General features: G+C 39.1%; 1 pseudogene; it reads left to right on the top strand.

The window, feature by feature from the left end:
* Positions 1-21,091: 21,091 nt before the first annotated feature.
* Positions 21,092-27,253, top strand: part of LOC114792107 (MAGUK p55 subfamily member 5-A-like) — a 53,701-nt pseudogene continuing 47,539 nt past the window's right edge.

Genomic DNA, 27,253 nt, shown 5'->3' with positions numbered 1-27,253 from the left:
TGATTGAAGATATACTGGATAATTGTGACTGTAACTTACAGTTAACTTGACAACCATTTCACAGTGAGCTTTCACATTAATAGAATATATGCATTGGTGATATATCAAAATATACAAGCATCACAGCAACTTTGTGTTTGTCAATCAAATCAATAAACCGACAGTCCCCCTAGAGCAACTTGGGGTTAAGTGTCTTGTTCAGGGACACAATGGTTGTAAATTCGATTTTCGTGGCTGGTGGGGGTTTAGTGGCTTTAGCTTTTGGGAGACTTACATTTGTTTGTGTCTGTCCGCCTTTCTTTTAATTCCTGTTAAATATTTTCCATGGTGTCTCTTAAGAGTTCTCCTTCTTGACTCACATCAGCAACCTTTCCTGCTCATGTAGATTCCTTCTCTACAATATCAGACGAATCCGCCCTTATCTGTCAACCCAGGCCACCCAACTACTGGTTCAGTCTTTAGTAATCTCAAGACTGGACTACTGCAACTCCCTTCTAGCTGGTCTACCACTATGCACCATCCGACCTCTACAACTCATACAAAATGCAGCAGCACGACTGATCTTCAACCTTTCCAAATTCTCCCACACTACCCCTCTGCTACATTCCCTCCACTGGCTCCCAGTAGTTGCACGCATCAGATTCAAAATACTGATGCTGGCCTACAAAGCCAAACATGGAGTAGCCCCATCCTACCTCACAGCCCTTATTACACCTCGCACTGCACCTCGTATTCTCCAAGCCTCCAGTGCTGCTCGCCTGGTCCCTCCATCGCTAAAGGTAAAAGGAAACATTCATCTAGACTCTTCTCCGTAAATACTCTTCTGATTATTTTCAAACGACAGCTCAAAGAATATTTAGATTAACTTGTAACTTTCTTATTGACGAACTTGTGTACAGAATCTACAACAGAGTGAACAAAAAGATTGTATTCACAGTTGGGGGTCCTAGTGAACCAGAATTGATCTCTTCATCGATGGTAACTTGAAAGCACATTGTAAGTCTGCCAAATGCCTTAAATGTAAATGTAAGAGTTTGTTCACAAAAAGCATGTTCCCCGGGGTCACAGCCACCACAGACACATCATTTATGTACATTGTTAAACCAATTTCTACTGAATTGTTGTTTTCAGTTTTGGTTAAATGTTCTTAACGTGGATTTGCCATTCATCCAGTTGGCCAGCCAAGTTAGTCGCTGACACAGCATACGAGGGATCAGGCGTGATGTTTGAAAACCCAGGGGGGTTGGGTTTCCTGTGCGCATGCGCTCAGAAACTCTGGCCCAGTGGCTGAGCTCCTGCACAGCCTGGAGATGTTTTAAAAAGAAATCAGTGTATAGGTGAGTCTGTGTCATTTTTTCTATTTAGTAGATCAATGTTTAGTTCATACAGAAAGTTTCACTCATCACTATAAGGCAGTAACCCTGTGATTCTAAGATCTGGACTGCACTGCTGCGACATCCTTCGGGCTCCAAGCAAGCGGACTGCGGCACCACCAAGACCATGCGGCCGCCCAGAAGTTCACTGAAAGTGGTGCATGAGGAGGCGGAAGCACGGCAAGCGAGCCGGGATCATGCTAGGCTAAAAGCTAACCACAGCAGACTCGCAGTTTGGTCTACAGCCAGAACCAACATGGGCTGTTAAGGAGAACTTATGCAGAGAAAATCAACAGCCACTTCACATCTTCAAAGAACACATGGAGTATGTGGCATGGGATCCAGACCATCATGAGCTAAAAACCAACAAATCTTCCCTGCCAGATGAGCTGAACGACTTCTTTGCATGGTTTGAGGCAGAGATAAGGGAGCCACTGAGGAAGACAACAACAACAACAACATTTATTTCTTATATAGCCCAAAATCACATACAGTATGTCTCAATGGGCTTTGACAGGCCCTACAGTTGACACCCCCCACACTTGACCCTTCTGCACACAAGGAAAAACTCCACACAAAAAAAACTCTAGGAGAGAGAAAAAAAAGAAAGGAAGAAACCTTGGGAAGGAGTGATACAGAGAGGGACCCCCTTCCAGGGTAGTGTGAGCCTGCAAATGGGGTCAGTGCAGGGTTGGATATGATATAAAGTCCTACGGTTGTAGGGTTGTAGAAGTCCAGGATGTATTCAGTGTCATGGTCTAGATTAAGTGTCCATAATGATGTTACTGGTCCATTTGAAGATCCCTGAAGCTGTAGTTGTAACGGTGGTGGTGGCTGTGGTGACCCTCTGGTTTGTTTCATGTTTTGTCCTTGTAAAGCAGTTGTCAGGAACCAGGATTTATTTGCTGGTCTGATCACTGGGATCTGCCAGTAGTCTGGGTGCTTGATTCCGTGTCTCGGAGAAAAACAAACAGAAGCGGCGGCAGACAGTTGCACTGTACCAACGATACTGAAATATGTGGTTATAATGGTATATTGGTGCTACAGTGGCCCGGTACCCTAACTAGGACAGCCTAACTGGTGAATTTAACTTTGTCTGTGTCTAACAGGGGGACTCTGTGATAAACTGGACTTTATAATTGACACTGCGTCAAAATCAAGTGAAATGAGGGTCTAGGAGCCAGAGAAAACAGATTGGATTTAAACACTGAGACTGTGTCTGAATCCTGGACACTGACAGGCAAGCTGTTCCACAACTGCGGAGCTCTATAGGAGAAGGATCTGCTCAAAGCTGTGACCTTCTGCACCTTTGGTACCAGTAGTGACCCCGCACCCATTGATTGAAGGGGGCGTGGCGGTTCGTAAGGAACCAAAAGTTCACTCAGGTACTGTGGGGCGAGACCATTTAGAGCTTTCTCCCCCTTCTCCCAACGTCAAGGCTTTCCATGGGAGATGTCAGGATGACCCTCCGCAGAGTAAACCCACGGAAAGCAGCCGGACCAGACACCATACCTGGTTGTGTGCTCTGGGAGTGTGCTGACCAGCTTCGCTGGGCTGAGTTCAGCCATGGTACCTACCTGCCTCAAAACCACAACGATCATCCAAGTGCCAAAGAACTCAACTGTGTCCTGCCTCAATGATTACCGGCCAATAGCACTCACACCCATCATTACAAAGTGCTTTGAGAGGCTGGTTCTGAGGCACATGAAGACACAACTTCCACAAAACCTGGACCCACTTCAGTTTGCCTACCGGACAAACCGTTCCACAGATGATGCAATCTCATCCACCTCGACAAAAAAGACACATTCACCAGAATGCTGTTTATTGCCTTCAGCTCAATACTGTCATCCCTGAGAAGATGTTAAGGAAGTTGTACCTGCTGGGAATAAGCTCTCTACTGTGCAGCTGGATCTTAGATTTCCTAGCAGACAGGCCCCAGTCTGTATCTATAGGAAATAACACCTCCAAGATCCTCAGACTGACAACAGGGATGCGTGCTCAGCCCACTGCTGTTCACTCTGCTGACACACAACTGTGCTGCACAGTACAGCCCGAATACAATCAAGTTCGCAGATGACACAAAAGTAGTGGGGCTCATCACCAACAACAATGAGTCTGCCTACAGAGAGGAGATAAAACATCTGGTGGATTGGTGCCGGAGCAACAACCTGACACTCAATGTCACCAAGACCAAAGAGATGGTTGTCAACTTTAGGAAGAAACAGACTGTCCCCACCCCACTGCACATCGATGGATCTGCTGCTGAGATCGTCAGCATTGTGAAGTTCTTGGGTATGCACATGACAGACAACCTCTCCTGGAGCCTCAAAACCACCTCCACCGCCATGAAAGCCCAGCAATGTGTGCAGTTCCTCAGAAAGCTGATGAAGACCAACCTCTTTCCACCCATCCTTACATCGTTCTTCCGGGAGACCACTGAGAGTGTTCTCTGCTGCTACATCATTATGTATTATGTTGTGAATGTTTTATTCCCCTCTCCTGCTCGTTGTCCAATCTGCACATTTACTGCAGGGGGTGAGGTGAAAGGGCATATGGTAATAGGTCAGTTGGGCCCATTTTCTATTCACCCAGGTTACATTCAGCTTACTGCACACTTTTTCCACACACAATATAAAAGTGAAGTGATTGTGAAACACTGCAGCACAGCACACAGTGCACACAACGAAATGTGTCCTCTGATTTTAACCCATCACCCTTAGTGAGCAGTGGGCAGCCATGAAAGGTGCCCAGGGAGCAGTGTGTGGGGGACTGTACCTGAAGGTACAAGGGGACCTCAGGGGGACCTCAGTTGCACCCTAGCAGGTCAGGATTCGTACCAGCAACCATCTGATTACGGGGCTGCTTCCTTATCCACTAGGCCACCACTGCCCCAGGACTGTAATTGTGAGGCAAATCCTGAGGTAGATTTTGAGGTAAATCATTCAGAATTTAATTGCACAGGTAAGGCAGCAGCAGCAGCCCCATATGCATTGATGCTGAGCTGAATTTTTGTTTATCAATGCTTTTGGAAGAAGCTGTATAAATGTGAGGGACTGCTGCTGCCTTATCTGTGCATTAAGAATGGTCTTTTTAAAAGTAATAAAAACTTGGCCTTAAATGTCAAAGTAATGTAAATCAAATTTTTACTTTAAATATACCTGTAATTTACCTCAAAATGACAAAAAACACCTATATTTTAATTATGCTCATAATTATAATGAGTTCCATTTTAAATTAGTCAATTGTTATGAATTTACTTTTATATGGATGTAATATAAAAAAACAGGAAAAATGCAGTATATATTAAACTTAATTTAATTCTTGATCATTTACCAATACATGTAATTTTACATTACTAGAATAATGCTTTAAATAACAGTTAAATAACAATTACTAATTACCATGTGTTCTTTTTTTACAGTGTAGCTTGCTTCTGCTTGCTTCAGACAAGGGAAATGGGTTCCTCACCCAATCCAGCAGTGCAGATAGAGGAATGAAAATTTAGGGTGGAGCTGTGTCCACATCCTCATTAGAGAACAAATCATCCACTTCAGGAAAGCAGGTGAAATCCCCCTTTCTACACAGGCCCTTTGTCACGACTACGGACTTACGGGGGAAGGAAGTGCAGAGGTGTGACATGCGGGGAACAGGGTTTTATTAACAAATAAACAATAAATGGCGGCCCCGGACCCTCGGCCTGGCTCCCTGGCGTGGTCCCGCTTGGCGGCCCCGGACCCTCGACCTGGCTCCCCAGCGTTGTCCTGCTTGGCGGCCCCGGTTCCTCGGCCTGGCTCCCTGGTGTAGTCCTGCATGCCGGCCCCGGACCCTCGGACCTGCACACAAAAATCAGGGCTGATCCATCTGGGTATGTGTGGGCCCTATCTCCGCACGTCACCTCTGACGCGTCTTGCGTCTTTCCCTGCACCTCCGGCGACCGTTCCAGGTACCCCAGGCTGGTGCCTTCTGGGACCATGCAGCCCCTCTCGCTGCACGGCCCTGGTGCCAAGGGGGGGGTATTGCCAGACCATCCAGCTAGCTCCTTCTGAGTCCTTTGGGACAAGCAGGCCCTCTTTTCCCCATACATTTTTTCCCCATACATTTTTGTTTGAGCATTACCTTTTTTTGTTGCAATCAATTACATATATCCATAATCTAATTTGTCCTTACATCACTAATATCACCCATCGTGGACATGTTCTTACATCCAAGCAGATACTATGTGCAGCTTTGCGTTTCTTTGCTAATGGAAGCTTTCTGTACAATATCGGGGATGCGGGGCATGTTAGTAAGGCCACTGTATGCAGATCTGTATGGAAAGTGTGCCTTGCTTTGCTCTGCAAATTTTTGTAGTGTTTCCTGGCCACAAATCCCTGGGAGTCATCAAAGAGGGATTTTACAGAATTGCTGGTTTGTAGCATTCAAATAAGTTCAAATAAATATATATATATATATATATATATATATATATATATATATATATATATATATATATATATATATATATATATATATATATATATATATATATATATATATATATATATATATATATATATATATATATATATATATATATATATGTTCAGTTAATAACTTTTTGCTGTAACCTCTGAAAGTAACCTAATATTTAAAATTACCTTCAGGATTTCCCAATGTGGTTGGATATATTTCACCAACTGAAGACTGTGTTAATAGAAAGTCAATCCATGGTATTAATGTGCAGGTACACTGAATTACATGCAGTTTACCATGGTCAAATACCACATAGCAATACTATATCTTATATCTTATTCTTTCCACTGTGAAGATCGTATGTGATGCTGCACATATTATCTCCAATGTTGAGACCAGGTGGCCCGGGTCTGTTCATGACTCACGAATATATCGTGAGTGTACCCTAAGCAACGGACAGCAAAGTGGTTAGTAAATGTATGCACTACACACTTGGCCACTTCGATGCAGCACTAAACCAATGTGAACTTTTTTTACAGGAGAGATTGACTGCTTCCTGCTGGGGGATAGGGGCTACCCATGCCAGCCTACACTGCTAACCCCTTACCCAGAACATGAACAAGAACCACAGCAGTGATTCAATGTGGCACACAGTAAAACTAGAGGCAGGGTGAAAGTGAATATAGGTCTGTTGAAAGCACATTTCCAGTGCCTATGTCACCTCAGGGTCACCCCTGAGAGGGCCTGCGACATCATTGTGGGATGTGTAGTTGTCCATAATTTTGCCATTTTTAGAGGGGAACAACATCCTGCCCTACACATACAAGACCCAGAGTAAGACCCCATCCACCCTGCAGATTTCCAGGATGGAAGGGTGGTCCAAGGCCGTATTTGCAACTATTCTTTCTCTGATTAAGTCAGCCCCCACCACAAAAAAAAAAGAAATAAATAAATAAGTCACAATTATTTATTTGGTCTTCTTTATTCCCTACAAATTAAAAAGCAACTGTTAAATTTCTATATTCTTTCCAAACTTTTATATAATCCACTAATCACAATACACACCTTACCTGTAGCTTGTGCTTCAGGATCTCAATTTCCATATCTGACTTTAGGATCTGTCGATCCAAGTATATAATTTCTTAATTGTTTTTTCTATTTGTTTAAACAGATGCAGTCTATATAACTACTTTACTGGTAACTGAAAATACAGGGTTAGGGTTACATTATGTTGTTCATGACTTCCATTGAATTAAACTCTGGCATTTACTATACATCACTAAACTGTGCTCATCTGTGCAGAAGAACCTGATGAACCCTCCTCTTCATGTTCTTCCACACTCTTCCACCTCAGCAGTGGTGGTGGTGCAAGGCCTCCCCCTGTCTTGCAAGCCTTGGCTGAAGAGACGTCAAATGAAAAAGAGCACTGTATGAAAACAGTATCAGACATGTATTTCCATTTACATAATAAATGTCATTTGTAAAATAAAAAAGACCTACATCCATGACATGCTCAAACCTTACCTGATTGAATTATGTTTTTTATATTTCATTTTCTGCTGCTACCATGTTCTTTTAATACCTGCAGGTTTGCACCTACATAAAATTAAAATTAGATTCAATACCATAGGTTTTCATTTTAACTTTAATATTACTAGGGCTGCAACTAACGATTGTTTTAATAATCGATTAAACTGTCGATTATTGTTTATTAATCGTAGAATCGGATATATAAATAAAAAGCATTAATTTCCAACCCTTTATTCAAAAACAGAACCAAAATCTTTAGGAAGTGCACAAACATGTTGCTCGTTGAGCTGTTATAATAATAATAAAATAAAATAAAAATGGACTAACACAAAAAACATACACATGTATACTTTACATCTGCCAAATATAGACTTTTTTTTTAAATAAAGTGCCACCTGAGCTGCCAGAACGATAAATAATTTATAAAAAATTAAAGAACAATACAAATCAGAAAATTGAACAGGATTTGTTTGAATGTCAGAACTTCTCTACACTACACTGCAGATGCACACACTCACAAACTCTCACACTGACACACACACTGCAAAAAATGCTTTTCTAATATGTAGTTTTGTCCTGATTTCAGTCCAAATCTCTAAAAAATCTTAAATCAAGATACATTTACTAGACACATGAAATAGCATAAGAAATTATGTCTTGTTTTCTGATAAAACATCTCAAAATTAAGTGATTGTTTAAAACAAGCAAAATGGGGTAAGAAAACTAATCTTAATGAGATATAATCTCAAACAGAAGTTTTAAGCATCACTTAATTTTCTCATGCCGTTTTTCTTGTCTAGTAATCTTGATTTAAGATTTTTTAGATATTTGGACTGGAAACGAGACAAGATTACTTGGTAAGAAAAGCTTTTTTTGCAGTGTAGCTATACATGACAACAGATTGAAAAATGAGTGGTCCAAAAAAGGCTAGTGAATAAAAACATGTCTTTTGTCTTTTAATGCAAAGTAACTATAGCACCCCTGCTTTTGAATAAAGGGTTGGAAATGAATGCTTTTCTTTTTTTTTTTTTTTATACGATTCTACGATTAATAAAAAAAAAATCGACAGATTAATCAATTATTAAAATAATCGTTAGTTGCAGCCCTACAATATATTCTTGAAAGGTCTGTTTTCACATAAATGTATGCTCACCTATTTTACAAGCATTAGCTTATCACAATTTGTATGCAACCAAAACTAAACATTTTACATTTAAATCATGTTTTGATCTATCATCAATCATATCAATCTGTCATCTTCGTCCTCTTATCAAAGTGTATTGTTGTAATAACTGTACATTCTATAAGTGTTCACTTTAGGGGGTTGTAGTAGCCTAGTGGGTAACACACTCGCCTATGAACCAGAAGACTCAGGTTCAAACCCCACTTACTACCATTGTGTCCCTGAGCAAGACACTTAACCCTGAGTTGCTCCAGGGGGACTGTCCCCTGTATCTACTGATTGTAAGTCGCTCTGGATAAGGGCGTCTGATAAATGCCATAAATGTAAAATGTAAAATGTAAATGTAAAATGTAAAATGTACTTTATACAACAGGATGATTCTCATTTGCAGTTAAGTCTTGTTACATTTACTCTATAAGAACTCACACTTCAAAATAAACATCTCTGCCTCATAACTTTGGCACTCAGTTCTATGAGCTTACTCAGAATTATTGTAATATTAACACACATGTGCCCTTAACCATGGTCGCAGGCGTAACTGGTCTTATGCTGTACATTCACATGAACCTTTTACCCTTTTAACACACATAGCTGTTTTCTACGCACGCTGAAATAACCCGCCAATGCCCAGAAGCCATAAGAAATGAATAAAACAATCTGTGGGCGTTGGCCGGCATGTTCTCAGCTACAAACTGTCAATTTAAGCTGTTTACACATTTTACATGTTTTTAATTTACGGAGCACACTTCACTAGGAACTCATATAAGCTTATAAACATCTGGAGTCACATAAAAGGTGTGTCACTGACCTGGAAATATATTAAATATTACAGAGAAATCAGTGACGCAGGAACACAGTTGCTCATTCTCCATTAACTTGGATAATGAGCTCATCTTGCTCTGCGCGTCGCTAAATGTCCCCGTGTAACGCTACTCGCGATTACTGCCACCCTGTGTCTATTTTAGGATAATATCCAATTATAAAAAACAGAATAAAATAAAATACTGTTGCAATAGAAGGAAAGGAAACTAAAATAAAATCTCAACAAGACTTATTTTGTGAGTGTCACAGTAGCATGCCAATTTATGCAATGTTCTTGTTTGAAACCATCTCTCTGGCTCCACTGCAATGATGCCTAAGTTAGCTCCTTATTCAAATTGCCCGTTCCACCTTAAATTCTGGTTAGCAGACTGCACTTGTGTAAGGTAAAAACTTGTAATATGTCTGGCCCAGTGTTGCATCTATAAGTGGGTTTGTGTTTCTCTAGGCAACTTCTGGAGGCCTGATTGGTGTTATTATTTTATTGGCTGGGACTGGAGACTGAGGCTTTAAAGAGAGCTGGTGTGCCTCCTGTGGTGTTGGGGGGGGATCGCAAATTTGTAGCATTCAAATAAGTTCAAATAAATATATATATATATATATATATATATATATATATATATATATATATATATATATATATATATATATATATGTTCAGTTAATAACTTTTTGCTGTAACCTCTGAAAGTAACCTAATATTTAAAATTACCTTCAGGATTTCCCAATGTGGTTGGATATATTTCACCAACTGAAGACTGTGTTAATAGAAAGTCAATCCATGGTATTAATGTGCAGGTACACTGAATTACATGCAGTTTACCATGGTCAAATACCACATAGCAATACTATATCTTATATCTTATTCTTTCCACTGTGAAGATCGTATGTGATGCTGCACATATTATCTCCAATGTTGAGACCAGGTGGCCCGGGTCTGTTCATGACTCACGAATATATCGTGAGTGTACCCTAAGCAACGGACAGCAAAGTGGTTAGTAAATGTATGCACTACACACTTGGCCACTTCGATGCAGCACTAAACCAATGTGAACTTTTTTTACAGGAGAGATTGACTGCTTCCTGCTGGGGGATAGGGGCTACCCATGCCAGCCTACACTGCTAACCCCTTACCCAGAACATGAACAAGAACCACAGCAGTGATTCAATGTGGCACACAGTAAAACTAGAGGCAGGGTGAAAGTGAATATAGGTCTGTTGAAAGCACATTTCCAGTGCCTATGTCACCTCAGGGTCACCCCTGAGAGGGCCTGCGACATCATTGTGGGATGTGTAGTTGTCCATAATTTTGCCATTTTTAGAGGGGAACAACATCCTGCCCTACACATACAAGACCCAGAGTAAGACCCCATCCACCCTGCAGATTTCCAGGATGGAAGGGTGGTCCAAGGCCGTATTTGCAACTATTCTTTCTCTGATTAAGTCAGCCCCCACCACAAAAAAAAAAGAAATAAATAAATAAGTCACAATTATTTATTTGGTCTTCTTTATTCCCTACAAATTAAAAAGCAACTGTTAAATTTCTATATTCTTTCCAAACTTTTATATAATCCACTAATCACAATACACACCTTACCTGTAGCTTGTGCTTCAGGATCTCAATTTCCATATCTGACTTTAGGATCTGTCGATCCAAGTATATAATTTCTTAATTGTTTTTTCTATTTGTTTAAACAGATGCAGTCTATATAACTACTTTACTGGTAACTGAAAATACAGGGTTAGGGTTACATTATGTTGTTCATGACTTCCATTGAATTAAACTCTGGCATTTACTATACATCACTAAACTGTGCTCATCTGTGCAGAAGAACCTGATGAACCCTCCTCTTCATGTTCTTCCACACTCTTCCACCTCAGCAGTGGTGGTGGTGCAAGGCCTCCCCCTGTCTTGCAAGCCTTGGCTGAAGAGACGTCAAATGAAAAAGAGCACTGTATGAAAACAGTATCAGACATGTATTTCCATTTACATAATAAATGTCATTTGTAAAATAAAAAAGACCTACATCCATGACATGCTCAAACCTTACCTGATTGAATTATGTTTTTTATATTTCATTTTCTGCTGCTACCATGTTCTTTTAATACCTGCAGGTTTGCACCTACATAAAATTAAAATTAGATTCAATACCATAGGTTTTCATTTTAACTTTAATATTACTAGGGCTGCAACTAACGATTGTTTTAATAATCGATTAAACTGTCGATTATTGTTTATTAATCGTAGAATCGGATATATAAATAAAAAGCATTAATTTCCAACCCTTTATTCAAAAACAGAACCAAAATCTTTAGGAAGTGCACAAACATGTTGCTCGTTGAGCTGTTATAATAATAATAAAATAAAATAAAAATGGACTAACACAAAAAACATACACATGTATACTTTACATCTGCCAAATATAGACTTTTTTTTTTAAATAAAGTGCCACCTGAGCTGCCAGAACGATAAATAATTTATAAAAAATTAAAGAACAATACAAATCAGAAAATTGAACAGGATTTGTTTGAATGTCAGAACTTCTCTACACTACACTGCAGATGCACACACTCACAAACTCTCACACTGACACACACACTGCAAAAAATGCTTTTCTAATATGTAGTTTTGTCCTGATTTCAGTCCAAATCTCTAAAAAATCTTAAATCAAGATACATTTACTAGACACATGAAATAGCATAAGAAATTATGTCTTGTTTTCTGATAAAACATCTCAAAATTAAGTGATTGTTTAAAACAAGCAAAATGGGGTAAGAAAACTAATCTTAATGAGATATAATCTCAAACAGAAGTTTTAAGCATCACTTAATTTTCTCATGCCGTTTTTCTTGTCTAGTAATCTTGATTTAAGATTTTTTAGATATTTGGACTGGAAACGAGACAAGATTACTTGGTAAGAAAAGCTTTTTTTGCAGTGTAGCTATACATGACAACAGATTGAAAAATGAGTGGTCCAAAAAAGGCTAGTGAATAAAAACATGTCTTTTGTCTTTTAATGCAAAGTAACTATAGCACCCCTGCTTTTGAATAAAGGGTTGGAAATTAATGCTTTTCTTTTTTTTTTTTTTTATACGATTCTACGATTAATAAAAAAAAAATCGACAGATTAATCAATTATTAAAATAATCGTTAGTTGCAGCCCTACAATATATTCTTGAAAGGTCTGTTTTCACATAAATGTATGCTCACCTATTTTACAAGCATTAGCTTATCACAATTTGTATGCAACCAAAACTAAACATTTTCCATTTAAATCATGTTTTGATCTATCATCAATCATATCAATCTGTCATCTTCGTCCTCTTATCAAAGTGTATTGTTGTAATAACTGTACATTCTATAAGTGTTCACTTTAGGGGGTTGTAGTAGCCTAGTGGGTAACACACTCGCCTATGAACCAGAAGACTCAGGTTCAAACCCCACTTACTACCATTGTGTCCCTGAGCAAGACACTTAACCCTGAGTTGCTCCAGGGGGACTGTCCCCTGTATCTACTGATTGTAAGTCGCTCTGGATAAGGGCGTCTGATAAATGCCATAAATGTAAAATGTAAAATGTAAATGTAAAATGTAAAATGTACTTTATACAACAGGATGATTCTCATTTGCAGTTAAGTCTTGTTACATTTACTCTATAAGAACTCACACTTCAAAATAAACATCTCTGCCTCATAACTTTGGCACTCAGTTCTATGAGCTTACTCAGAATTATTGTAATATTAACACACATGTGCCCTTAACCATGGTCGCAGGCGTAACTGGTCTTATGCTGTACATTCACATGAACCTTTTACCCTTTTAACACACATAGCTGTTTTCTACGCACGCTGAAATAACCCGCCAATGCCCAGAAGCCATAAGAAATGAATAAAACAATCTGTGGGCGTTGGCCGGCATGTTCTCAGCTACAAACTGTCAATTTAAGCTGTTTACACATTTTACATGTTTTTAATTTACGGAGCACACTTCACTAGGAACTCATATAAGCTTATAAACATCTGGAGTCACATAAAAGGTGTGTCACTGACCTGGAAATATATTAAATATTACAGAGAAATCAGTGACGCAGGAACACAGTTGCTCATTCTCCATTAACTTGGATAATGAGCTCATCTTGCTCTGCGCGTCGCTAAATGTCCCCGTGTAACGCTACTCGCGATTACTGCCACCCTGTGTCTATTTTAGGATAATATCCAATTATAAAAAACAGAATAAAATAAAATACTGTTGCAATAGAAGGAAAGGAAACTAAAAATAAAATCTCAACAAGACTTATTTTGTGAGTGTCACAGTAGCATGCCAATTTATGCAATGTTCTTGTTTGAAACCATCTCTCTGGCTCCACTGCAATGATGCCTAAGTTAGCTCCTTATTCAAATTGCCCGTTCCACCTTAAATTCTGGTTAGCAGACTGCACTTGTGTAAGGTAAAAACTTGTAATATGTCTGGCCCAGTGTTGCATCTATAAGTGGGTTTGTGTTTCTCTAGGCAACTTCTGGAGGCCTGATTGGTGTTATTATTTTATTGGCTGGGACTGGAGACTGAGGCTTTAAAGAGAGCTGGTGTGCCTCCTGTGGTGTTGGGGGGGGATCGCAAACCAGAAGAGCACTATTTGTGTACACATGCCGTAGCCCCGAGCCAGGCACTTCCAGTTCCCACCGTTACCACTCCCTTTGGCCATGAACAATATATTGTATGAACCATAGGAACCGTATATTCAACATCGGGAGTTACAGAGGCTTTTGCGGGCCCTGTGTAGTTTTTGTTTTATAATCATTTATTTTTGTATTATTTGTAAATTAATATTATTTCAAATCAAATCTCGCTGTGCTTTGCCTTTACGCTGCTTATTTCTTTACATTACCATTACCCCTAGACGGGGTGTAACATTGGCTTATGAGAAATTTCCAGGCTGGCAAACAATGAATTCAATGCTTTGGGTCACTGAAAACTGTTCAGATTCAATGTTACTTTCAACAAGGAAGTTTTGCACAGCCAGTTTAATTAAGTTGTTTGACATAAACAAACACAAAGTTGCTGTAATGTGTGTATGTTTCTTTATATCACCTGTATTTCATTACATGCCAAATATGATGGATTAGCTCACTGTGTAAGGCTTGTCAAATTAACGGTAACTGACTGGTTACAATTATCCAGTATTTCCAGAAGTATTCAGGATTTTAACATCATAATATTACTGTACATCTTTCTGCATCTTTCTGATCTACGTTCAGCTGCCAAAATGGATCAACCCACTCTATTTCACATCTTCTTTCTATTTGCTGCAAAATAGTTTACTGTTCTTTTTTTTTAAGTTACATTTAATCTTCTTGCCTTTTTTCACCCTACCTCTCCTCAATACGACATGGATCCACTGGACTCCTGCCAGATTGAAAGCGGATATCTTTTTATTGTGTACAGTGCATAGTCACCTTTCATAGTATCACTGTACATCAATGTGTTCGGTCTGGATGGCTCACAACATTGTTTAAAGATTTTTTTAATAGCAAGCAACACCTCTGTCTCAAATGTGTATTACATTTTGGTGGTTTAAGTGACAGAGAGGTAAGAAGACATTAATTAAACTTTGAGTTTCTCCAACTTTGTTGGAGCCCTCACAACAACTACATCGCTTTTGGTGACCACCAGTTTAAAAACAATAAATGTAATAAATGTAGTTTTTTCAGTTTAGTATTGTACTGTAGGCCTAATTCTACGAACCTATGCGTTTAGTAGTTTGGGTATACTTATATTTCACTGTGTTATTTCTTTTTAAAAATATTTTTCTGTTCTAAAATAAGTGTTAGGTCTTGAAACACCAGCTTTTTGATTTGGTTATTTGCAGTCAACCCCAGAGTTAGTTAACAGGGTGCATATGCTTTTTGAGTTTATTTATTTACTGATTGATTTAATTTATTTTTGCACAATGCCCAGTCTTGACACCATTTGTCTAGCATTTGTCTATACACTATAAATAGATAAGGATTTGCTTAGGACCTTTGTTAAACTAGATTTACAGTGTCAGGTCGGGAATTGGCTATTCAAATCTTTAAAATAAGTTTACTAAATGTGAAATACTTTGGTTTTGCTAAAGATGTTCGATTGTATACATCCTTATAATCTGTAAACTATTATTTTTTATATTTTTCACTTAATTTGAACTTCAACATTTTACTGTATTTCTTTTCAGCTTTTTATACTGTTTTAAGGTATTTCATTGTATATTTGTTAAACAAAAAAAACTGTAAAATAAATGTATTTCCTTGCTTATCTCCTGGGCATTTTATTGAAGGTATTGTTTTTGATCATTATGAAAAACTATAAAAAAACTGTTTTTTTCTGCAGTACTCCTTTTTTAATTAGAGGTATTTGATAGTACAAATACGTATTTGTACTATTGATAGTACATAAAAACTGAATTAACAGTATTGACAGTACTGCTCTTTTAGGGTTAAAGGAGGGTTAAAATTAGGGTTACATTAAAAAATACGATGGAAAGAATTGTAAAAAAGTGAAGGACAATTCTGAATGTCATGTTTTTGTATTTAATTTGAAATTCAAGATTCAAGATTGGTTTATTGTCATTACAACAGTATATTGTGTATTTAAATGTTTCACACAGACCCCCCAGAGTGCAATCATAATATATATATATATATATATATATATATATATATATATATATACACACACACACACACACACACACACACACACACACACGCACACACACACACACACACTAATCTAATCTAAACTATACTAAGTCTAGAATGTAAATACTGTACAGACCTATAAATGAAAAGTTAAACTTTTCTGTACAATAAACAGAACAAACAGGACAACATCATGTAGGATGCTTGTAAGTGGATATATTGGATATTTGAAACAGGACACACAAGACAAGATAAACATGTGCAAAATGTTATGTTTTGTATGTTACCATGTGCACAAGGCTGGAGGTGTATTGTTGTTGTGTTTATTCAGTTTTTTTGGTGATGGCAGTACATTGAGAGCTCTGACTCCTTGGGGGAAGAAGCTCTTGCAGTGTCTGGCAGTTACAGTTCTGATGCTGCAGAACCATCTGCCAGACGGTATGTGAGGGCATGTGAGGGGTGGTGAGAGTGGAACCCCGATGATGCGCTCTGCTGTCTTCCCTAGTCGTTGCTAGGCCTTCTGCTCAGCAACAGTTCTGTTCCTGTACCAGACAGGGATATAGTAGCAGAGAACACTCTCATTGGGGCTTTCTTGGTGGTGGAGGTTGAGGCTCCAAGAGAGGTTGTTTGTCATGTGCACACCCAGGAACTTCACACTGCTGATGATCAGATGTGCAGTGGGGTTGACAACAATCTCTTTGTTCTTGGTGAGACTGAGAGTTACGTTGTTGCTCCAGCACCAATCCACCAGATGTTTAATTTCCTCTCAGTTAGCAGACTCATCGTTGTGCTTGATTATATGGTTCGAGCTGTGCTGTGCATCACAGTCGTGTGTCAGCAGAGTGAACAGCAGTGGGCTGAGCACGCATCCCTGTGCTCAGTATGAGGATCTTGGAGGTATTATTTCCTATAGACACTGACTGGGGGCTGTCTGCTAGGAAGTCCAAGATCCAGCTGCAGAGTGGAGAGCTTATTCCCAGCAGGTCCAACTTCCTTAACAGCTTTGAGGGATGACAGTATTGAATGCTGAGCTGAACTCAAAAAACAGCATTCTGGCAAAATTGTGGGTGGTGAGGGTTTTGTGAAGGGCAGATGAGATTGCATTGTCTGTGGAGCGGTTTGGCCAGTAGGCAACTGAAGTGGGTCCAGGTTCTGTGGAAGTTGTGTCTTCATTTGCCTCAGAACCAACCTCTCAAAGCACTTTGGAATGATGGGTGTGATTGCTATTGGCCAGTAATCATTGAGACAGGACACAGTTGAGTTCCTTGGCACTGGGATGATCTTGATGGTTTTGAGGCAGGTAGGTACCACTGCTAAACTCAGCATGTAGATATCTGTGAAGATGGTCAGCACACTCCCATAGCATCCGTTGTTGTCTGGTCCTGCTTGTTTTCCGTGGGTTTACACTGAGAAGGGTAATCCTGACGTCTCCCATGGAAAGACAGAGGTCCTTGTCATTGGGAGAAGGGATCGTCTTCCTCAGTGGCTCCCGGATCTCTGCCTCAAATCAAACAAAGAAGTCGTTCACCTGTGGAAAGTGTAGGAGACTAGCCAAAATGACGGAGAAAATAGCCGAGCTCTAAGAGAGAATCCGAAATTTATATTTAATTAGAGAAACAGAAGTTTTAATAGACTCTTTTCTAGTCCCAGACACACACCAGCCCAGTCAGCTGGTGAGTGTGTCTACCGTGGTGCCAGTACCAATAGCGCCCTCCGGACAGCAGGGCAGTTGGGAAGCTTCCGTGGCGACCTGCCAAGCTCCCCCACAACCTGGGCACCACTGGTTCACATTCAGAACCGCTGCTCCCCCTCAGTGAGGCATTTGCTGGGTCCTACAATCCACCGGCTCTAGTCATTGGTGACTCCATAGTTAGAAACGTGAGGATAGCAGCACCAGAGAGCCAGAGTGCCCGACAAAAATAACCGCAGGTACTCCAGTACAGCGATTCACTTATGCGCAAACAATGTCCGGCTACGCCAGTCGGAAATAACTAAAGATAATTTTATAGAGATGCTTGAACTAGCTAAAACGATGTCGGATAAAGTAATCTGCTCTGGCAGGCTCCTTGACATACATCGCTGGTTGTCGGAGTGGTGTCCAAAAACTGCATCCACCCATTGAGACATACAGTATGTCTCAATGGGCTTTGACAAGCCCTATAGTTGACACCCCCCACACTTGACCCTTCTGCACACAAGGAAAAACTCCACACAAAAAAAAAAACTCTAGGAGAGAGAAAAAAAAGAAAGGAAGAAACCTTGGGAAGGAGTGATACAGAGAGGGACCCCCTTCCAGGGTAGAGTGAGCCTGCAAATGGTGTCAGTGCAGGGTTGATGATATAATAATAATAAGTCGTACAGTTGTAGGGTTGGAGAATTCCAGGATGTAGTCAGTGTCATGGTCTAGATTACGTGTCCATAATGATGTTACTGGTCCATTTGAAGAACCTGGAACAAACCCTCTGGTTTGTTTCATGTTATGTCCTTGTTAAGCAGTTGTCAGGATCCAGGATTTATTTGCTGGTCTCTTCACTGGGGTCTGCCAGTAGTCTGGGTGCTTGATTCTGTGTCTCGGAGAAAAACAAACAGAAGCAGCAGCAGACGGTTGCACTGTACGACTGATACTGAAATATGTGGTTATAGTGGTATATTGGTGCTACAGTAGCCCGGTACCCTAACTAGGACAGCCTAACTAGGGTGAATTTAACTTTGTCTGTGTCTAACAGGGGGACTCTGTGATAAACTGGACTTTGTAATTGACACTGTGTCAAAGTGAAGTGAAATGAGTGTCTAGGACTTTAACAAAAAGCCAGAGAAAACAGATTTTGAGATTGGATTTAAACACTGAGACTGTGTCTGAGTCCCGGACACTGACAGGCAAGCCGTTCCACAACTGCAGAGCTCTATAGGAGAAGGATCAGCTGTGACCTTCTGTACTTTTGGTACCAGTAGTGACCCTGCACCCATTGATCGAAGAGGGCGTGGTGGGTCGTAAAGAACTAAAAGTTCACTCAGGTATTACGGGGCAAGACCATTTAGAGCTTTATAGGTCAAAAGTAGGATTTTTGTAGCCAAGCCTAAATTTGATGGATAACCAGTGCAGTGATTGTAAGAGTGGGGGTGATGTGGTCAAATTTCCTAGTTCTAGTTAGAACTCTGGCAGCAGCATTCTGAACTAGCTGGAGTTTACTCATGCACCTACTAGAGCATCCAAACAGTAATGCATTGCAGTAATCTAACCTTGATGTAATAAATGCATGGACCAACTTTTCTGCATCATGCATTGAAATGATATTTCTTATTTTCGCAATATTTCTAAGGTGAAAGAATGCTATCCTAGTGACATTATCTACATGCGAATTGAATGAGAGACCTGCATCAATGATGACACCTAGATCCTTTAGCAACGAGTTAACAATTTTCAGGAATAAGACAGAAATGGATACTACCACTCAATATCATCATAGTAGCGACGATTTTATGAATTTCTTTGATACTAAAATAGTTACGAATAGAGATAAGATTAAAGGCACAACAAACATCTTTGTCGATATTTCTAAGGAAAATAATCTTCAAATAGCTGACCACCGATTAGAACGCTTCAACCTTATTAAAGAGCATGAACTAATTAAACAAATCTCGTACTTGCGCTTTGGATCCGCTTCCTACAAGGTTCCAAGTAGTACCCGATATTATAAACAACAAGTAGCACCCAATATTATAAATCCTATCCTCAAAATTATTAACTCGTCGCTTAGCACCAGTCACGTATCAAGTTCGTTCAAGGTAGCAGTCATCAGACTTAATCACAGTCAGCTTTCAAATTATTGACCGATATCCAACCTTCCGTTTATTTAAAAAATATTAGAAAAAGTCATGGCCCAGCAGCTGAGCGCATACCTAGACAGTAACAATATCCATGACGTATATCAATCAGGATTTAGACCTCATCATAGCATTGAGACAATCAGGGAAGCATCTCGGTGCTTGTCCTGCTTGATCTGAGTGCAGCATTTGACACAATTGATCATGCTATTCTCCTTGACAGGTTAGAGAATGTAACAAATTTGCTCAATAGGGAAATATTTATAATTCATTATAACTGGTTATAATTAATAATAAACATTTAGATTAGATTTTGCTACAATGTTACAATTACTTGATCTGTCCATCCACCGAGCAGATAATATAATTATTTATCAATTCTAGGAAAGATTATCCCCTGGCCATGTTAGGATATCTTTCCCACTCTGGCCTTTTTTTTTGCTAGCAGTAATTTAGCATCAACGTTCAGTGACTCCAGATTGTGAGCAGCACACAGAAACAAACGATTGTGAATATAAGGAATTTAATAAACGAGGCTATAGCCAACATACAACAATTAAACAAACATATACGTACAGGATAAAGGGAAATAAGGAAAAGAGAATGGCAGTATTTCACATCAATTAACCGCAGCATAATGAGAATCGTCAGAGAATCAAGGTTCACCTTAACACTAGATTTACTAAGGCTGCGCCAAATTTGCATAAATAAAAACCTCACACCTCCTGGCATCCTGCTGAGCTCCATTGTTCTCTTGCTTTTGTTCTGAAAACATCCAAAAATGGCTCCATCAGATTCATGACCACGTTCACTGCCAGTCTCTCTCCCTTCTGACGACTGGGGTCTTGTCCCAAGTAAGGAGATGCATTGACATACTTGGTCTCTAAATCCGTTCATCTATGTTCTCCTGGAGTGAAACTCTCAGCACAGTTCTTCTTGAAGCGTGTCCAGATGTCAGAGATTGCAGCAAATTTGTCTGTTTTCACCTGTTCTGCCCTTGTGTCCTTGTCATCATATCGAAGGTGTTAGATTCATTTGAATTATGCATCTCGGGGCATTGTCTCTTTGATTACTGCCATCAGAAATTTTTCTGACCAGCAATACACAATGGCATTGCTCTTACAAACAGAATTGAAATGAATGCCATCAGTTAATGAATTGCCAAATACCAGTACTCTGTTCTCAGATTTACATGAACCTCACTCTAAATGGGTTTATATAATTCTCATATGTACTACGACAAACTTTTTAACAAACTTTGTGGGCCCAGCTTGCACAGTGAAGCACGTGTGATTTGCTACTGCACTGGGCACTCCAATGGTCTCCTCTACCCACACAGTGCCGTCCTTTGCTGTCTGGCTCAGAGAGACAAGACCAAAGGCTTTGGCAAGACCAAAGCCTATTGCATGGAGAGGTTCTTCCAGCATGGCCGTGAAACGGAGGCCATCCTGATGTGTGTTCTTAGAAATGCAAATGTGCCAAGCCTCACAGGTTGGTTTGCACAACAAAAGATTGAGGAGAATCAAGCTGAAGACCTGTGAAAATCTCAGCAGGGGTGAATAACACCTCGGGCCTTGCACCAGAAAATAAAAAAGTCAGTAATTCTAGTGTTAAAAGGGGTTCAAGCTTAAACACGCATCTAAATAGTTATAAACGTTACTTGCATTGGTTGTTGTTTCTGCAAAAGAGTCCTGATGTGGTAGGGTCAAGATCCTCGACCTTTAGGCGTGAGCTGGAGGTTTTCCTTGAAGTCACTTGAAGGTAAAATCTGCCGAAGGTTTAAACTCAAGAGATGAGTTTAACAAAGTGTTGAAAGAAGTGTCTCAGGAGGAAAAGATTTTCTGAGCGAAGCGTGGCCTGGGAAAAGCACTTTTGATGGTTCCCTGACACACTTACCATTTGGGTGGAATGACCAAAAACCAGGGTGAATTTTTGGGGGGAGAAACTTCCTTTGTCTTGGTTTATGGCCCATTGGAATTTTTATTTCTGGTCCAGAGAGAAACTGCAGTTCATTTCAAAACCTTGTAGAAATTGTATGATGCATTTTGTGATCACATAGTATGCATCATTGTTTCAGTAGTAAACGGAGGTTTACTTTGATACCAAGAAAGGGACCTTTAGGATATACACTTATATACTCGAATATAGGCAATTAGAGTTTAACTAATGCAAATAGAAAGTTGTAACTATACTAGGCAACGTACACACAACGTATGCATATATTGGTTCCACTCATAATCGCATATTCCTAGCACAAAATACAGAAAATGTCTTTGGGTGTGTGCATGATGTGTATTGCAAGGGTGGGGGCCAGACAGGAGGTCTCCTATGTCTCTTTAGAATGCTTTGAAGCTTGATGTAACAGTTGGAGACCCAATCTGTTTAGCGTCCTAGTGATAGTGGGGAAAACTGTGGGCAATCATGCCTCAATAAAAGTGTAGAATGAGGGTCCAGGTTTGTAATTTATATGTAAATGTCAAAGGTTAAAAGGGGCTTTAAAGACCTTTTTCAAGATGTCATCTGTGATCCTAGGAAGACCCTACACTCATGAGTCATTCTAATTTCTTCAACTGAAAATGAAGTTATTTACAGCAATAGGGTTATTGTCTCAGTTTTGGTTTGGATTTCAGTTGCATTTTTGGTGTTACATTTCCGATATATTTCTGGGTCACATTATTAGTGGAAGATGACAAGGACCTGTCATCCAAACTCCTCACATCCATTACTGTAAAACAGTTGTTGTTATTTATTGCCTTTTGTTCCTACCATTGAGTATTTCTTCCAAGGTTCAGCAAGCCTTTAACTGCCCTCACTCATTATAAATTGATGTCTTCTCAGGTGCTGTGGAACCCTGATGCAGAGCAGGCCCTCTTAGCTTTAAACAGATTCCCCACCCACATTAGGCCTCCAAAGTTGTGACCGTGTCACCTCTGTTCTCCTTCACTATGTCCTGTAGCTGATTTTTCATGCATTCTTTTTTTATTTATTTTTGGGAGGTGCAAATTTTTGTGTAAAGACGAATCGGGTGCGTAACGGATGTTGGATGTTACTGCTGTAGTAGTCTTGGATTTTCAGCATGACTGAGGATGTGTTTCTACGCGGGTTTTTGATGCAATTTGGATGTTACCTTATCGACAACTGTTAATTTCATTTTTTATTATTTACAATTTTTTAAGAGAAAAAAAATGCTTGCTTGATGTGGTAAAAACAACAATTGGCTTCTTTAAGTGGAGCAAGCAGCTATTGTCACTCAACAAGATTGCGTGCTTTGTATGGGGCCATGACCATTATTACAGGTAAAACCAGCGGTTATAACTCAACCAGATTGTCGTTGCAGAAGTTGGGATCAAGTTTGGGATCAGGTTGTTTGATCGATTGCCCACAAACACCACCGGGTTGTGTGTCTTAGTAACCCTTTTATTACCAGTGTCCATATATCCAACAACAATAAGTAACCTGTTATTCAAAATAGACAGCCTGGTGCCTGCAGACTGGCACCAGACGAAGCGGTCAACCCCGCCCTGGGAGAAGCTAACAGATCCAACTTACATAGATGCAATTGGGGTTCCCAGGGGGGGTGCCTGACGAATATAAAATAGCAAATCAAATAGCAGCAGGATTCGAATCAACCTTGTGTTGGTGGTGTACGATTAATAAGAACGTAGACAGGATCAACTACATCCATTACAATGTTCAGAAATTAGGAAATTGGACACATGTCGGTTTTGAGGCCGTGCATGGGCAATTATCCGCCACTTCCCTAATGGCTTTTCAGAACAGAATAGCGCTTGATATGCTCTTGGCTGAGAAAAATGGGGTTTTGCGCCGTGTTTGGAGAGCAATGCTGCTCGTTCATACCAAACAACACAGCTGCAGGAGGCAGTCTGACATTGGCCATTGACGGCCTGCGCACCCTCAACCGGAAGATGAAGGAGCATTCAGGGGTGGAAACTACGATGTGGGATTCCTGGATGAATGTATTCGGGAAATACAAAGCCCTAGTTCAATCTGTTTTAACATCTATGGCTGTATTTGCAGCAATTCTGACCTTGTGTGGATGTTGTTGTATTCCTTGTCTGCGCAGTCTTGTGAACCGTCTCATCACTACGGCCTTATCACCCAGGGAGGTTGATCCCACACAGTTATACCCGCTCTTGGAAAATAAAATCCACGATGAGGGCTTTGAGATGTCCATGGAGCCCAGTGACTTTCAGTTGAGCCAACTGTTCCGAGAATCTATCTTCGAGAATTGAAGCAACATCCCTTTGAGTGTAAATGTATTGCTCGGTTTATGAACTAATAGTCGAAAATCCTACCGGAAGAGGTTATTAGGGAAGTACTATAGGAAAAAAAAGAAATAAAAAAAGTTCAATACATGATAAACAGGGGGGAAATATTGGGGGACATATGCTTGACTCATTATGTTTTAAATGTATTTTTTGTTGTTTTAATTCTGTATTTCCTGAATTTATCAGGCTTTTTGTTGTTTTAATTCTGAACTTCCTATATTTATCAGGCAAGGTGCTGTTTGGATAAGGCTGGAAAGACGTTCGGAAATATGGTGACTTATGGTGATAGGATGGTAGTTTTGAATCGGCAGGGTAGCGTTTATTCTGTCCTCTCCTGAACAGCGACACCACATTTTTGTTCTCTTGAATGCTTGGTTGGTTGCATTGTGGTTTCGATTCGGTGCGTCATGTGGCCTGTTCTCAGCACCGTACTACAGTCCCTATGTGGTCCAGGACGGCATTATCACTCTGTGTGATACTCACGATGTTTTCCTATTATTTTTGTTATTCTATACTCACGATTTTTTCTATTATTATTATTATTGTTGTTATTATTAAGAAAAAAAAAAAATATATATATGTATATATATCACTATACTCACAATTTTGTCTATTATTATTATTATTGTTGTTATTATTAAGAAAAAAAAAAAAAAAGAATTAGAAAAAGGTTTGATACATGATAAACAGGGGGGAAATGTTGGAAAATGTATATAAGTTATCATGCTATTAACCTTTACTACCTTTTTGACATATATATCCCACATGTATTAAACTCTATTAATCCTTTTGACATATATATATATCTCGCATGCATTGAGCTATATTAATCTTTTTAATATGCGCACTACATTGAATCATTAGTCTCTTCAGAAACTGGTGGGCTAAAGGCTGTTTGCAGAACAGAATGACCGCGACTTGATAAGAGGAGGCCTGCAGCCGCGGAGAAGCAAGAAAAACAAGAAGACCTTGGCGATGGAGCGTCTACCAAAGAGACAACCCTACATGCAAATTATAAGCTTATTTGGTGTGATCCTGTGATGAATGTACCGCCCTATTATTGAATAAAAAGAGAGGAAGCGGAAGAGACGGCAGAGCTTTTTGGAGGCTGCTGTATTGGTCGTCTATGATCGCTCTCCTTGCAAGTAAAAGAGCTCAACTTCTTCGTGTCATTCTTCTCTGGTTTATAAGTGTTGGAACGGCGTACAACTCCAACAATGTTGTAAGAAGGAAAAAGTTGTAATCATGTTTTTCAAATTTAGGTTTTACAAAAGCTAAAAATCAAGGTCAAACATAATTTTACCGAAACGAAGCTAAAAACAAATGAAAGTTCAAATTTTCTTTAAGGATACTGCTAGAAATGATGTTCTTAAGTGTTTCACAGTGTTAGACATTTAAAATTTTGATGGAAAGTGTAGTTTTAGGAGAAAATGTTTTTCAAGGTCAAACATCGTTTTACAGAAAAAAGGCCTAAAACACATGACATTTAAAATTCTCTTTATTTCTCCTTTTAGTGTAGGATGTTCTTATGTATTTCCAAGTGTTAGATGTTGAAAATGTTGATGGGAAAGTGTTTTATCAAAAGATTGTCACTTTTTCAAGGTCAAACGTGTTTTTGCACAAAACAAGCTGAAAACACATGAGACATGCTGAATTCTTCAACTTTCTGTGTTGGAAATGAAGTTTCTATGTTGTAAGAAAGAAAATGTTGTAAAAAGATTCGAATTCGCAGTCCGGAATAAACTTTTTTATGTTTGGGCCTTACACGCGCTGAAAATCACATTAAAGCACTCCGTTCAAGGTCAAACATAATTTTACAGAAACAAAGCTAAAAAAAATGAAAGTTCAAAATTTTGTTTAAGCATACTGCTAGAAATGATGTTCTTAAGTGTTTCACAGTGTTAGACATGTAAAATTTTGATGGAAAAGTGTAGTTTTAGGAGAAAATGTGTTTTTCAAGGTCAAACATCGTTTTACAGAAAAAGGGCCTAAATTACATGAAATTTCAAATTCTCTTTATTTATCCTTTTAGTTTAGAATGTTCTTATGTATTTCCAAGTGTTACATGTTTAAAATGTTGATGGGAAAGTGTTTTATCAAAAGATTGTCACTTTTTCAAGGTCAAACGTGTTTTTGCACAAAACAAGCTGAAAACACATGAGACATGCTGAATTCTTCAACTTTCTGTGTTAGAAATGAAGTTTCTATGTTGTAAGAAAGAAAATGTTGTAAAAAGATTCGAATTCGCAGTCCGGAATAAACTTTTTTATGTTTGGGCCTTATACGCGCTGAAAATCACATTAAAGCACTCCGTTCAAGGTCAAACATAATTTTACAGAAACAAAGCTAAAAACAAATGAAAGTTCAAATTTTTGTTTAAGCATGCTGCTAGAAATTATGTTCTTAAGTGTTTCACAGTGTTAGAAATGTAAAATTTTGATGGAAAAGTGTAGTTTTAGGAGAAAATGTGTTTTTCAAGGTCAAACATCATTTTACAGAAAAAAGGCCTAAATTACATGAAATTTCAAATTCTCTTTATTTCTCCTTTTAGTTTAGAATGTTCTTATGTATTATGTATTACTTATGTGTTACATGTTTAAAATGTTGATGGGAAAGTGTTTTATCAAAAGATTGTCACTTTTTCAAGGTCAAACGTGTTTTTGCACAAAACAAGCTGAAAACACATGAGACATGCTGAATTCTTCAACTTTCTGTGTTGGAAATGAAGTTTCTATGTTGTAAGAAAGAAAATGTTGTAAAAAGATTCGAATTCGCAGTCCGAAATCAACTTTTTCATGTTTGGGCCTTACACACGCTGAAAATCACTTGTTTCATAGTGTTGGACATGCAAAATTTGGATGGAAAAGTGTAGTTTCAGCCAAAAGTGTGTTTTTCAAGGTCAAACATAGTTTTGCTAAAGACAGTTCGAAAAGAAATGAAATTTCACATTCTTTTTATTTCTCCTTGTAATTTACTATGTTCTTATGTATTTCAAAGTGTTGGATGTTGAAAATGTTGAAGGGAAAGTGTTTTATCCAAAGATTGTCACTTTTTCAAGGTCAAACGTGTTTTGCACAAAACAAGCTGAAAACAAGTGAGACA

This window comes from Denticeps clupeoides, chromosome 6, assembly GCF_900700375.1.
Source record: "Denticeps clupeoides chromosome 6, fDenClu1.1, whole genome shotgun sequence".
NCBI lineage: Eukaryota > Metazoa > Chordata > Actinopteri > Clupeiformes > Denticipitidae > Denticeps > Denticeps clupeoides.
The sequence above is the reverse complement of the archived record's forward strand: the minus strand, read 5'-3'. Positions and strand labels throughout refer to the sequence as shown.